Source organism: Neoarius graeffei, chromosome 3 (assembly GCF_027579695.1).
Source record: "Neoarius graeffei isolate fNeoGra1 chromosome 3, fNeoGra1.pri, whole genome shotgun sequence".
Lineage (NCBI taxonomy): Eukaryota > Metazoa > Chordata > Actinopteri > Siluriformes > Ariidae > Neoarius > Neoarius graeffei.
In genome coordinates this window covers 102,873,769-102,887,943 of record NC_083571.1, presented here as the reverse complement: position 1 = coordinate 102,887,943, position 14,175 = coordinate 102,873,769, and positions in this window count along the sequence as shown.

The following is a 14,175-nucleotide window of genomic DNA, read 5'->3' as shown; positions in this document are numbered from 1 at the left end:
TTGTCCAGGGTGTACCCCGCCTCTCGCCCATAGTCAGCTGGGATAGGCTCCAGCTTGCCCGTGACCCCATGCAGGATAAGCAGTTACGGATAATGGATGCATGTTTTCTAAAAGAATGCATTACAGCTAGGTGAATACTCTCGTGAATGCAGCACCACTATGTGCACAAACTATCCGTTTGAGAGCTTGAGAACATTAACAGACACACATTAATCCTTTCAGAAGTACCACTTGAACTTGGTTTCATTCGTTGGTTAAGTTTCCAAGAAAAAGATCAATGAGTTAGAGACTATTGGTTACCATTCCACCGAAAAAAAAAAAAGGCCACTACTGGTGTTGACACTGTGGTCAGCCCTGACATGTTTCAGTACTAGTAGAATGCATTCTCTCTCTGTTTAAGGTGTAGGCTATACAAAATAGTAAAAACAATATGCTCAATAAAAAATAAATAAAAATAAAATAAATAAAGACCACTCTGTGTGTCTGCAAGTATAGTCTAACAAATCACTTAGTCTCTCACTCACGGAGAGTGCACCTGTTAGGCTATTTTTATTTATATACTTACTTGCCGCATCCACTACCCATTTCTCTTTTTTTTGGAGACCCCCACAAAGATGAATTCATAATTCAAACCATGCAATTATCAATTCAAATTACCACACTTTTACACCCACGGCGATCCTCAGGGTGAATGAGCATACCAAAGCTGAAAACGCCATCAGCTTCTATTCCTGTCAGCCGAGAATAGGAATGAAAGGCTATGGTGGGGGCAAGTTCACCCAGACTAGGCATCTAAAAGATTTAAAATTTATGCCCGGGAGCATGCCATGGCCTAAAGGTTAGAGAAGCAGCTTTGGGACCAAAAGGTTCTAGTTTGATTTTCAGGACCAGCAGCAGGAATGAATGAACAGCACTTTAATCTACTACATCCATGGCTGCGGTGCCCTTGAGCAAGACACCAAACCCCTAACTGCTCCCTGAGCACTGTAGCACAGCTGCTCACTACACTGGGTATGTATTGGGGCTTTTCCACTACCAACGCGGCTGAGTTGGGCTGAGCCGTGCGGTGCCGAGTTGGGCTGAGTCGAGCTGAGTGGGGCTGTTGGGGTTGCATTTCGACTACAACCGCGCTGAACCGTGCTGGCTGGAAATGGGTGGACACATTGGGTGGAGTTAGCGAAAGTGGGTGGACGTCACGTGATGTCGTTAGGTGGCGCAAACAGTGACAACAGTGACCTTTTAAGCGGTAGTCTCACGACCCGGATAGTAAACAGTAAACATGGAGGACATGGAGTCGTTAGCGTTGCTGGTCTTGGTGCTGTGGCTTGTTGTCCCCGACAACGCCAACAGATACTGGCAAGAGCATATAGATGAGGCGAGGTGCATAAGGCACCTTCTTCTTCTTCTTCTTCTTCCGGGTTTACGGTGTTTACAGATCCCAGCATGCTCGCGGGCCGTGTGTGGGCATGTGAGGACACTCCTCCTCACCAATCAGTGCACAGGGGAGTGTCTCCTCATGCCCCTATCCCCACTCGGCTCGGTTGGGCTCACTTCAGCCCCACTCCAAAACCGTGCGAGTTTTGGGTGCTGAGTAAGGCTGAAGTGAGCTCAGTCGTGCTGCTCTGAGGTAGTCAAAACGCGAGCCGTGTTGGGCTGAAGTGAGCTGAAAAAGGGTAGTGGAAAAGGCCCTTCAGTGTTCACTGCTTCAAATGGGTTAAATGGAGAGAAAGAATGAATGTATATGTGACAAATAAAGGCTCCTTCTTCTTCAAAAATTATTCTGTTTACATTTAAAGCACTCCATGGCAGCACTCCTCAAAATCTAATGGAATTAATTCAACCCTACTCTCCCATTCACAGGCTCAGATCTTTATCTTCTAGTGTGTTGTCCGTTCCCAAATTTAAAGCTAGACTGACTTTCAGATTTTTCAGGTTTAGGTCATAAAAAGAATTCTCCCTGACACCCAGTTATTTTTGTTTAGTGGCCTGAAAGCTACTGAATTCGAATCACAGACTTCCAATTTATTTTATTTATTTTTATTTTTTAAATAAAACAATTAATGAATTTAGGACCATGTGGCCCTAAATTCTTCACTATTATTTCTTGTTTCACCATGACCCAATTCAAGATAACTACATCATGCATCACGTGATGGGCTTTCCCCGTTCGCGCAAGGCACTGTGGGATACAAATTTGAAACAGGAAAGAAAAATGGAGGATGCAAATGAAATCTGGAAGACCGACAACAGTAATGGAAAGTCAGAAGAAAAGACGTTACGTTGTGAAGGAAAGGAAACGTAGGACCAAACATAAATATCGGCAGTCAGCGAGCACTTTGGTGTGATCAGCTGTTCGTTTCGCGATGGAATGATGTAACTGTCAGTGCACGGTCAAAGGAAAACCTGTAGATGGCAGTAATGCAATACTGGATGCCAGCTGACATAAAACCCAAGAGAAGAATTAGCTCATGTTTTAAGTCGTTCAAATTCTGTAAAGCTGCTTTGCGACAATATTTATTGTTAAAAGCGCTGTACAAATAAACTTGGAAACTTGGAAGAAGAAGACGATGCTGAAAGGTGAACCTGCACATGCGTATATGGACTTCTTCTGTCTGCTTGACTGTGCGAAGCGAGTGATTTCATGCACATTTTCTAGGGCAGTGGTTCTCAACCTTTTTTGGGGTCCTGGACCCCCTGCATATTTTTGATCGACCCTGAGGACCCCCCCACCCTAGTCTGGCTAACGCGACTTCAAAGCTCTGCGAGGCCCTCGTGTTGCGTCAAAGGCCCTCGTGTTGCGTCACACTTAGGATGGGTGGGCCCAGGCAACCCCCACCCGATCTGGAGGCTAGGGTGCAATTTGATAGAAACAGCAGAAACTGCATTTTAAATTGCATTATGGCATTTATTCACTCTATTCACAACACAACAGCATAGTTTCCAGAAATATGTAACAAAACAGGATATTTATGGCATAAATATCCTATCTGCATAAATTTTATGCAGCATCTTCTGAACATTATGTAACAAAACAGAACTTTTATATAGTAGCTTTCAGAAATATGAATGTCATGAAACAGATTTCATCTTCTGAACATTATGTAACAAAACAGAACTTTTATATAGTCGCTTTCAGAAATATGAATGTAATGAAACAGATTTTTTATGCACTCGTCAAGAACAAAAACAAACATAAGTATGAAATCTCAATTAATATAATATATAATTAAGCAATAATATAATAATTATGTAATTAAGTCTTGGTTTTATCTGTAGAGGCAGATAGTGTGTTATCAAAGCAAAGCATCCTCACTTCTGTTTTTGTGTCACTTGGGTGTGGTGTAGTGAGGTTTGTAACATTAGCTTAATTTTGAGCGCCAACCGGAATCTTGCAAGTTAATGAGTTTTACCACATCAGCTTCCTGCAAATATTTTATATATCTTATATTTTATATATTATACAACTCTGTAGTTTAGCTAGATAAAGGTCTCAGTCACATTTGAACAAAATGTTTATTTTTTTTAAAGATATTTTATTTTCACGGACCCCTTGCAATTACACCACGGACCACTAGGGATCCGCGGACCCCCGGTTGAGAATCACTGTTCTAGGGAGTCCCCCTCAAATTAAATAACCTTCCCAGCCACAGACTGGTGTGTCTTTTTTTCAAATATTACAGAAATAAACATATATCACGATGACCAAATTTCAGAGGGAACTAAATTTTACCGTTCTGATGAAATCGAAAGGCTGTCAACTTTTAAACTATCCACCATGGGTTCCAGGGCATTTAGGGTCACAGCCCCCAAGCTGGGGAATTCTCTCTTCCAGTGTCTTTGTTATAGTACATCTCTTCCCAAATCTATCTCATCTCAAATCTTCTCTCTTCTCTCTCTCCAGTCGCTCCTCTCCTGATCACTGATTGTTCCATCTTTTCCATGCTTTGAGCTAATTCTTATCTTTATGCTTCTGTAATTTGTCATTTTCTTTTCTTTTTCTGTGTCTCCTAGCTGTTATATTTTCTTTTGGTTGATTTGTTTCTCTATCTGTAGTGCTATACTTCTGTAGTGCTTGGTGAAAGGCGCTCTATAAATTAAAGTTGTTGTTACCTCGCCCAGGACGGAGTCCACCAGGGGGCGAGGTATTGTTTTCGGTCAGGTTTCTTTGTTTTTTGGTTAACGATATTATGGGAAAATGGCTGGATCAATCTTCATGAAACTTTCAGGATAGATGGGTATTGGTCTCAAATACATTTTGAGGGTCATCCAGTCAAGGTCACCAAAAAGGTCAAAATAGTTTTTGTTGTGGCTACTGCCTCATATAGAGGCACTAGCCAATACGTCATTGTGTTGTAAGAATGTAAGAGGGTAACAGTCGCGCATTGCGCATACACATGTTCCGATTAAAATGGCCGATGAGTGTATGTCAAGTCAAGTTTATTTGTATAGCGCTTTTAACAATAAACATTGTCACAAAGCAGCTTTACAGAATTTGAAGGACCCACAATACAAGCCAATTTCATCCCCAGTGAGCACGCCTGTGGCAATGGCGGCAAGGAAACCCCCCCTAGACGACACGAGGAAGAAACCTCGAGAGGAACCAGACCCAAAAGGGGACCCATCCTCACATGGGCAACAACAGACAACATGACCACAACATCAACAGTCCTAACACAAAGCCAGCCTTGTTGATGCCACAAACCCCCCACCGACAGAAACCCGAGTGCAAAACCGCCCATGACAACTGTAGTCCCAAAGTCAGCAAGTCAACTGCAGTCCCCAGCCACAAAAGCACCACTGCAAGAGTCCAGAGCGTCCTCCAGGCGTGACCCCCAACTGTCCACATGGGGCCAGCCTCCACAGGAGCGATGTGATGAGACTCCAACCAGACACAGGGCACCAGGATGGATCAGGCAGGTCTGAGGAGCAGAAGAGGTCAGCATCTCGATCCCAGGACTGACATGTAACTCAGAGGGACAGATTTGGGGGGGGGAGGGGGAGAAGAGAGAGAAAACACAGGTTGTTAGGTATGCCCAATGTCACCTGAATAAGTAGGAACAGTATACATATTGCACTGAGTACAAGCAGGGACTCCAGCAACTAACTATGACAGCATAACTAAAAGGGGAGAGCCAGAAGGTAACACAGGCATGAGGGAGCCCCGGGACATAAAGCAGCAGCCACTACACCGTCAACAAACTCGAGTGAGCAAGTGAGTGGGGACTGACAGCATCCATACATCCCAGTTTACCAAAACACTCTACGTCTGAGGACCGTCCAGATCTACACCTTTACCTCATAAACACCATTAACAAAAGGCTTGACTAAACAGATATGTTTTCAGCCTAGACTTAAACGCTCAGACTGTGTCTGATTCCCGACCACTACTTGGAAGGCTGTTCCATAAATGTAGGGCTTTGTAAGAAAAGGCTCTGCCCCCTGATGTAGCCTTCACTATACGAGGTACCAGCAGATAGCCTGCACCTTTTGATCTAAGTAGGCGTGGCGGGTCATAGAGGAACAGAAGTTCACTCAGGTACTGTGGTGTGAGGCCATTCAGTGCTTTAAAGGTCAATAGTAGCATTTTATAATCAATACGAAATTTGATTGGGAGCCAATGCAGTGTGGATAAGACAGGGGTGATGTGGTCATATTTTCTAGTTCTAGTAAGGACTCTTGCTGCTGCATTTTGAACTAACTGGATCTTGTTTATGCACTTATTGGAACATCCAGACAGTAAGGCATTACAATAATCCAACCTGGAGGTAACGATTGCATGAACTAGTTTTTCCATGTCATGTAGTAACATTAAATTTCTTATCTTAGCAATATTTCTGAGATGAAAGAAAGCTATCCGGGTAATCAATGTGTGCATGCAATTCGGTTCACCATTCGAAAAAAATCACTTTCAGACATGTTTATGCTTATTACAGAGGGAAAATGTGTTCCACTAAGCTCTAGCGCTGGGCCATTTCCAGGAAATAAGAGTTTCAGTCATGGCGACAGCATGTGTATGTCAGCCTCGTTTCGGAGGTTTCAGTTTTGAAAACTGTAAGAGGTAAGAATAGAATAATATAAAGTACAGACACTTGGTATATTTTTTACGTCTGTAATTTTTAAATTGTTCATTTTGTATTACGCTTCATTTTTGTGGCTACTGCCTCATAGAGTAAATATATATGCTATATTTACTGTATGGCCCTGTGATGACCTGGCGACTTGTCCAGGGTGTACCCCGCCTTTCGTCCTTAGTCAGCTGGGATAGGTTTCAGCTTGCCTGCGACCCTGTAGAACAGGATAAAGCGGCTAGAGATAATGAGATGAGATGAGATGAGATGACCTAAAACATCATCAGATTTTCACACAAGTCCTAAAAGTAGATAAAGAGAGCCCAGTTAAACAAAAGAGACAAACATATTATACTTGGTCATTTATTTATTGAGGAAAATGATCCAATATTACATATCTGTGAGTGGCAAAAGTATGTGAACCTTTGCTTTCAGTATCTGGTGTGACTCCCTTGTGCAGCAATAACTGCAACTAAACATTTCCGGTAACCATTGATCAGTCCTGCACACTGGCTTGGAAGAATTTTAGCCCATTCCTCCATACAGAACAGCTTCAACTCTGGGATGTTGGTGGGTTTGCTCACATGAACTGCTCACTTCAGTTCCTTCCACAACATTTCGATTGGATTACGGTCAGGACTTTGACTTGGCCATTCCAAAACATTAACTTTATTCTTCTTTAACCATTCTTTGGTAGAACGACTTGTGTGCTTAGGGTTGTTGTCTTGCTGCATGACCCACCTTCTCTTGAGATTCAGGCCCTGTCCACACGGCAACGGATTCAGGTGACTCTGATACAATTGCTTATCGTTTAGGCCTGGCGTCCACACGGCACCGGCATTTTGGGTGCCCAAAACGCAATCTTTTTGAGAACGGGTTCCAGAGTGGAAAGATCTGGCAACGTTGCCGTTGTGAAGTCGTCTGGATGAGTAGAACGGATTTGTTTATGATGACGTCACAACCACATGACTGTGAGTGCTTCACGCCGGGTAGAAGTGTAACGAACTCGATGCGAGTTGTCAACAAATCCTATAACTTGGTTCATGAAACGCGCTTACAAAATATTTTCACTGTGAATATTTATTGTGTAATGGTGCAAAGTGAGAGAGAGAGAGAGAGAGAGAGAGAGAGAGAGACTCTGCCCTTAGGGCAGAGTCAATCCCGCCAGCAAAAATGGGGAAAAAAAGGAGCGATCTCACCTCTTCAGATGTTGGTTTTAGTCCTACAATACATTCCTCAAAAAGGGCGTAGAAGAGCAAATTAATCCATCAACGTGTAGCATTCAATTTATTCCGGACCATTAAAGACGCCGCCTTCCGCGTAGAATCATACGTCATCCTCGCCGCCATATTGGATAAGTCAAAGCGGAGAATAAAGATTCATGTGCTGCATTTAACTGTACCAACAGGTTTACCGTCCAAACGAGATCACATGGGATTACCTTTCACAGGTGAGAAACAACAAATTAATCCATCAATGTGTAGCATTCAATTTATTCCGGACCATTAAAGACGCCGCCTTCCGCGTAGAATCATATGTCATCCTCGCCGCCATATTGGATAGGTCAAAGCGGAGAATAAAGATTCATGTGCTGCGTTTAACTGTACCAACAGGTTTACCGTCCAAACGAGATCACATGGGATTACCTTTCACAGGTGAGAAACAACAAATTAATCCATCAACGTGTAGCATTCAATTTATTCCGGACCATTAAAGACGCCGCCTTCTGCGTAGAATCATACGTCATCCTTGCCGCCATATTGGATAGGTCAAAGCGGAGAATAAAGAATAGCTGCGTTTAACTGTACCAACAGGTTTGCCGTCCAAACGAGATCACATGGGATTACCTTTCACAGGTGAGACTGGAAAAATACTTTTCATTGTATTTGGTCATTATAATGTAATTTTACGAACAGATTTTCCTGACTTTGTGGCTAATATGAAGTCTCGCGCATAATAGTTTATGCGCATGCGTCCTTACTTCTTCTATTGTTCTGGTGTCTCCGAAGGGACCGTCTAACAGCGCCCCTAGAGGTGTGGCATGTGTATTGCATCATTTTCAGCAAGCGTTGCGTTGCCATATGGACCTGATATTTTACTGATCGTTGCCCTTTTGGACGTGATATTTTTTTAAATAATATCTCGTTGCCGTTGTCGTGTGGATGTAGCCTCAGTTCATGGACAGATGTCCTGACAGTTTCCTTCAGAATTCGCTGGTATAATTCAGAATTCATTGTTCCATCAATGATGGCAAGGCATCCTGGCCTAGATGCAGCAAAACAGGCCCAAACCATGGGTACTACCACCACCATGTTTCACGGATGGGATAAGGTTCTTATGCTGAAATGCAGTGTTTTCCTTTCTCCAAACATAATGCTTCTCATTTAAACCAAAAAGTTCTATTTTGGTCTCATCCATCCACAAAACATTTTTCCAATAGCCTTCTGGCTTGTCCACGTGATCTTTAGCAAACTGCAGACAAGCAGCAATGTTCCTTTTGGAGAGCAGTGGCTTTCTCCTTGCAACTCTGCCATGCACACCATTTTTGTTCAGTGTTCTCCTGATGGTGGACTCATGAACAGTAACATTAGCCAATGTGAGAGAGGCCTTCAGTTGCTTAGAAGTTACCCTGGGGTCCTTTGTGACCTGTGTGAAGTTGGCACCCCATATGGTGAAAATTTGAATAAAAACCTTTTCATTCGTTTGTGCATCGTTTGTGCACGATTGTGCAGGCAAAATGAGCGTTTGTGCACAAACCGTCTTTAAGATATTTCACTTTTAAGAGGTTGGTGACCTTAGGTCACTCAGCACCCCATTAACATCAAAATGACTCGAAAATGGTCTGAATCGTTTGTGCATCGTTTGTGCACGTTTGTGCAGGCAAAATTAACGTTTGTGCACAAACCGTTTGATGTTATTTAACATTTAATTTTTTGAAAGTACGTCACGCAGCACCCCATTAACAGCCAAATGACTCGAAAATGGTCTGAATCGTTTGTGCATCGTTTGTGCACATTTGTGCAGGCAAAATTAACGTTTGTGCACAAACCGTTTTGATGTTATTTAACTTTTAATTTTTTGAAAGTAGGTCACGCAGCACCCCATTAACATCCAAATGACTCGAAAATGGTCTGAATCGTTTGTGCACATTTGTGCAGGCAAAATTAATGTTTGTGCACAAACCGTTTTGATGTTATTTAACTTTTAATTTTTTGAAAGTAGGTCACGCAGCACCCCATTAACATCCAAATGACTCGAAAATGGTCTGAATCGTTTGTGCACGTTTGTGCAGGCAAAACTAATGTTTGTGCACAAACCGTTTGATGTTATTTAACTTTTAATTTTTTGAAAGTAGGTCACGCAGCACCCCATTAACATCCAAATGACTCGAAAATGGTCTGAATCGTTTGTGCATCGTTTGTGCACGTTTGTGCAGGCAAAATGAGCGTTTGTGCACAAACCATTTTGATGTTATTTAACTTTTAATTTTTTGAAAGTAGGTCACGCAGCACCCCATTAACATCCAAATGACTCGAAAATGGTCTGAATCGTTTGTGCATCGTTTGTGCACATTTGTGCAGGCAAAATTAATGTTTGTGCACAAACCGTTTTGATGTTATTTAACTTTTAATTTTTTGAAAGTAGGTCACGCAGCACCCCATTAACATCCAAATGACTCGAAAATGGTCTGAATCGTTTGTGCATGTTTGTGCAGGCAAAACTAATGTTTGTGCACAAACCGTTTGATGTTATTTAACTTTTAATTTTTTGAAAGTAGGTCACGCAGCACCCCATTAACATCCAAATGACTCGAAAATGGTCTGAATCTTTTGTGCATCGTTTGTGCACGTTTGTGCAGGCAAAATGAGCGTTTGTGCACAAACCGTCTTTAAGATATTTCACTTTTAAGAGGTTGTGACCTTAGGTCACTCAGCACCCCATTAACATCCAAATGACTCGAAAATGGTCTGAATCGTTTGTGCACCGTTTGTGCAGGCAAAATTAACGTTTGTGCACAAACCGTTTTGATGTTATTTAACTTTTAATTTTTTGAAATTAGGTCACGCAGCACCCCATTAACATCCAAATGACTCGAAAATGGTCTGAATCGTTTGTGCATCGTTTGTGCACGTTTGTGCAGGCAAAATGAGCGTTTGTGCACAAACCGTTTTGATGTTATTTAACTTTTAATTTTTTGAAAGTGGGTCACGCAGCATTGGCAGGGGTCAAGGGGGCGTTGCAAGGTTCAGGGGGCGTTTATTAAAAAAAGGTTGAGAACCACTGGTTTAGAGGTTGGCAGTTGTTTGGGTTTAGCAGGTCACCTTGTTCTTGTCATAGAATGTTCAGTGAATTGCTTTATTCATGTATGTCTGGATATATTTGTGTCATTTTATTGTGCACAATATGTTGTGCTTTGTGATTCTATGGCGTTGTAGTGCCATTTGTTGTTCAGGACACTTGATAGAAATGATCTAAGCTGGAAAACAAGCTGTCAAGGAAAACACCACTTTGTCTGAACTAATAAATAAGGCCAAATGTCTGGCAACTGTGTTGTTTATTCATGGTGTGAACACATGGCACATGAACGTACAATAAAAATGGCTGAAATGATCAGACTGTATCAAGTCTGGTATAAACAAGACAGACTATAACATGTAAAACGTTTAGTCTGGCAATGCAACGTTCAGAAAGCTGCAGGCTGTGGGTGGGCCATTCAAACTGCCTCTGAATGCCATGACCGAAAAATGCAACAGTGACTTCAGTTCCCACCCCAACAGTGGCTAACTAACCAACCCAACAATTCAAACGGGGGGCCTTGTGTTGTGAGTGGAGGATGCATTTGCTGTCCTTTTGTGATGGACCTTCAATGCTTGCGGTACTAAATAAACAAGCCAGGCAAAAATATTTTCCTCAATAAAAAATATTTTCAATCTTTGGTAAAGATGACGACATGCGGAAGGATAGTAGACTTTTCTCTGGCCATTGTGACCCCTTTGGCCAGGTCATCATATTCCTCCCAGTTACGAGAGGAACGGCGACAGAGGGCCACATAATGTCCAAGACCTTTTTTTCTTGTCCCTGGCTGAAAAGCAACAATGCCCCTGAGTGTGAACTGATCCTGTTGCAGCATGATGTTTACTGGGAATTGATTTAGCATAATGTGCTGCGTTGTTCCCAACTCCACAAACATTAGTTTTGCCTGCACAAATGTGCACAAACGATTCAGACCATTTTCGAGTCATTTGGCTGTTAATGGGGTGCTGCGTGACCTACTTTCAAAAAATTAAAAGTTAAATAACATCAAAACGGTTTGTGCACAAACGTTAATTTTGCCTGCACAAACGGTGCACAAACGATTCAGACCATTTTCGAGTCATTTGGATGTTAATGGGGTGCTGAGTGACCTAAGGTCACCAACCTCTTAAAAGTTAAATATCTTAAAGACGGTTTGTGCACAAACGCTCATTTTGCCTGCACAATCGTGCACAAACGATGCACAAACGAATGAAAAGGTTTTTATTCAAATTTTCAACATATGGGGTGCCAACTTCACACAAACTCCTTTGTGACCTCACCGACTATTACACGCCTTGCTCTTGAAGTGATCTTTGTTGGTTGACAACTCCTGGGGAGGGTCTTGAATTTCGTCCATTTGTACACAATCTGTCTGACTGTGGATATTGTGGAGTCCAAACTCTTTAGAGATGGTTTTATAACCTTTTCCAGCCTGATGAGCATCAACGACGCTTTTTCTGAGGTCCTCAGAAATCTTCTTTATTCATGATCAGACTTTGATAGATCCCTGTTCTTTAAATAAAACAGGGTGCCCACTCACACCTGATTGTCATCCCATTGATTGAAAACACCTGACTGTAATTTCACCTTCAAGTGAACTGCTAATCCTGGAGGCAGGGGCGCCGCCAGAAATTTTGGGCCCCATGAAAGATTAGAATTTTGGGCCCCCCAACTTGGCCCACCCTCGTCACAATTGCACTATTGTCATTATTTGACTTTTGATAGCCCATGGACCTTGAGTTTGTGACTTTGTTATTACATTTTATGTATTAACCTACCAGGGACTAGATGAAAACTGGTCAGTGAGTAATTCTGGTGCATTTACAATCACAAATGAAAATTCACGATTTTGCCACATGCCTTCTTGTGGTAGGACAATTGGTAGTGACCAATTATATAGCACCAGCATAACGTAATATTTCATCTTGTTTATCACACAAGTCAGTTCAGTTATTAAAATGGAAAAAATGTCACTGTACAAACTGTAAAAGTGTTCTCTTGATAGGCTAATCCAACCACGTTCATACTGTTCATTTACCATTCGATAATATTTTGAACACACATGTGAGCGATAGCTACCTTTCTTTGGGAAAAACTGAGTGACCAGTTGCCTGCCTCTCCGGTCCCTCTCAGCTTTCAGCTGCCTTTCTTTACGTTTTTGACAGCCACTCTTCATATTTAGCGATCATAGACTGTACGCACTCCACTGCTGGCTGGCTGGCTGCTGCACCGCGACACAGCAGCAAGTAGCGTTGCACTGATCAGCACACAGATTTAACGCATCGCGCTTCTACCAGAACTGGACCGTACCATTTCGCAAAAGGGGGAGGGTTAAATGACAATATGTTGAAGAACTCAAGAAATAGACAACCTTGTTCAATTAGCTCATTTTACCAGATGGAATATTGCATTGTTGCTATTTCAAAAGTCTTATTAAAATCATTAAAAGCATATTATCAGCCCCTTAAAGGGCCCCATGGCAGTGCTGGGCCCCTAGCATTGTTCTAACCTTTCCCCCCCTGGCGGCGCCCATACCTAGAGGTTCACATACTTTTGCCACTCACAGATATGTAATATTGGATCATTTTCCTCAATAAATAAATGACCAAGTATAATATTTTTGTCTCATTTGTTTAACTGGGTTCTCTTTATCTACTTTTAGAACTTGAGTGAAAATCTGATGTTGTTTTAGGTCATATTTATGCAGAAATATAGAAAATTCTAAAGGGTTCACAAACTTTCAAGCACCACTGTATTTCCCTATGACTGTTTTCTTTGTGTGAGGAACATAAACATGCTCCGCTTCAGCAATTCATTTTTCTTCTTTCCTGCTTTTCCCCTCCACTATTGCTCCTCCCTTATTGAGGTATTTCACCTGACGTCACAGGGTCACGTGACGCCCCGGTGTCCACCATTTTGGACGGCAAGCTAGCTAATGTCAACAACATAGTAGCTGGTATGTTACTGTAGCAATATTTACGTTCAGTCATTTGGATGACTGTTAAAACCTTTCAGTCTCAAGTTTTTCCTTTACTGGATTTACTAGTTTACTGAGCTAGCGCGCGATGGCTCCGGGCTCGGCCGGAGAGCGCGCGATGGCTCCGGGCTCGGCCGGAGAGCGCGCGATGGCTCCGGGCTCGGCCGGAGAGCGCGCGATGGCTCCGGGCTCGGCCGGAGAGCGCGCGATGGCTCCGGGCTCGGCCGGAGAGCGCGCGATGGCTCCGGGCTCGGCCGGAGAGCGCGCGATGGCTCCGGGCTCGGCCGGAGAGCGCGCGATGGCTCCGGGCTCGGCCGGAGAGCGCGCGATGGCTCCGGGCTCGGCCGGAGAGCGCGCGATGGCTCCGGGCTCGGCCGGAGAGCGCGCGATGGCCCCGGGCTCGGCCGGAGAGCGCGCGATGGCCCCGGGCTCGGCCGGAGAGCGCGCGATGGCCCCGGGCTCGGCCGGAGAGCGCGCGATGGCCCCGGGCTCGGCCGGAGAGCGCGCGATGGCCCCGGGCTCGGCCGGAGAGCGCGCGATGGCCCCGGGCTCGGCCGGAGAGCGCGCGATGGCCCCGGGCTCGGCCGGAGAGCGCGCGATGGCTCCGGGCTCGGCCGGAGAGCGCGCGATGGCTCCGGGCTCGGCCGGAGAGCGTGCGATGGCTCCCGGCTCGGCCGGAGAGCGCGCGATGGCTCAGTAAACTAGTAAATCCAGTAAAGGAAAAACTTGAGACTGAAAGGTTTTAACAGTCATCCAAATGACTGAACGTAAACATTACTACAGTAACATACCAGCTACTATGTTGTTGACATTAGCTAGTGCTAACAGCTAGTT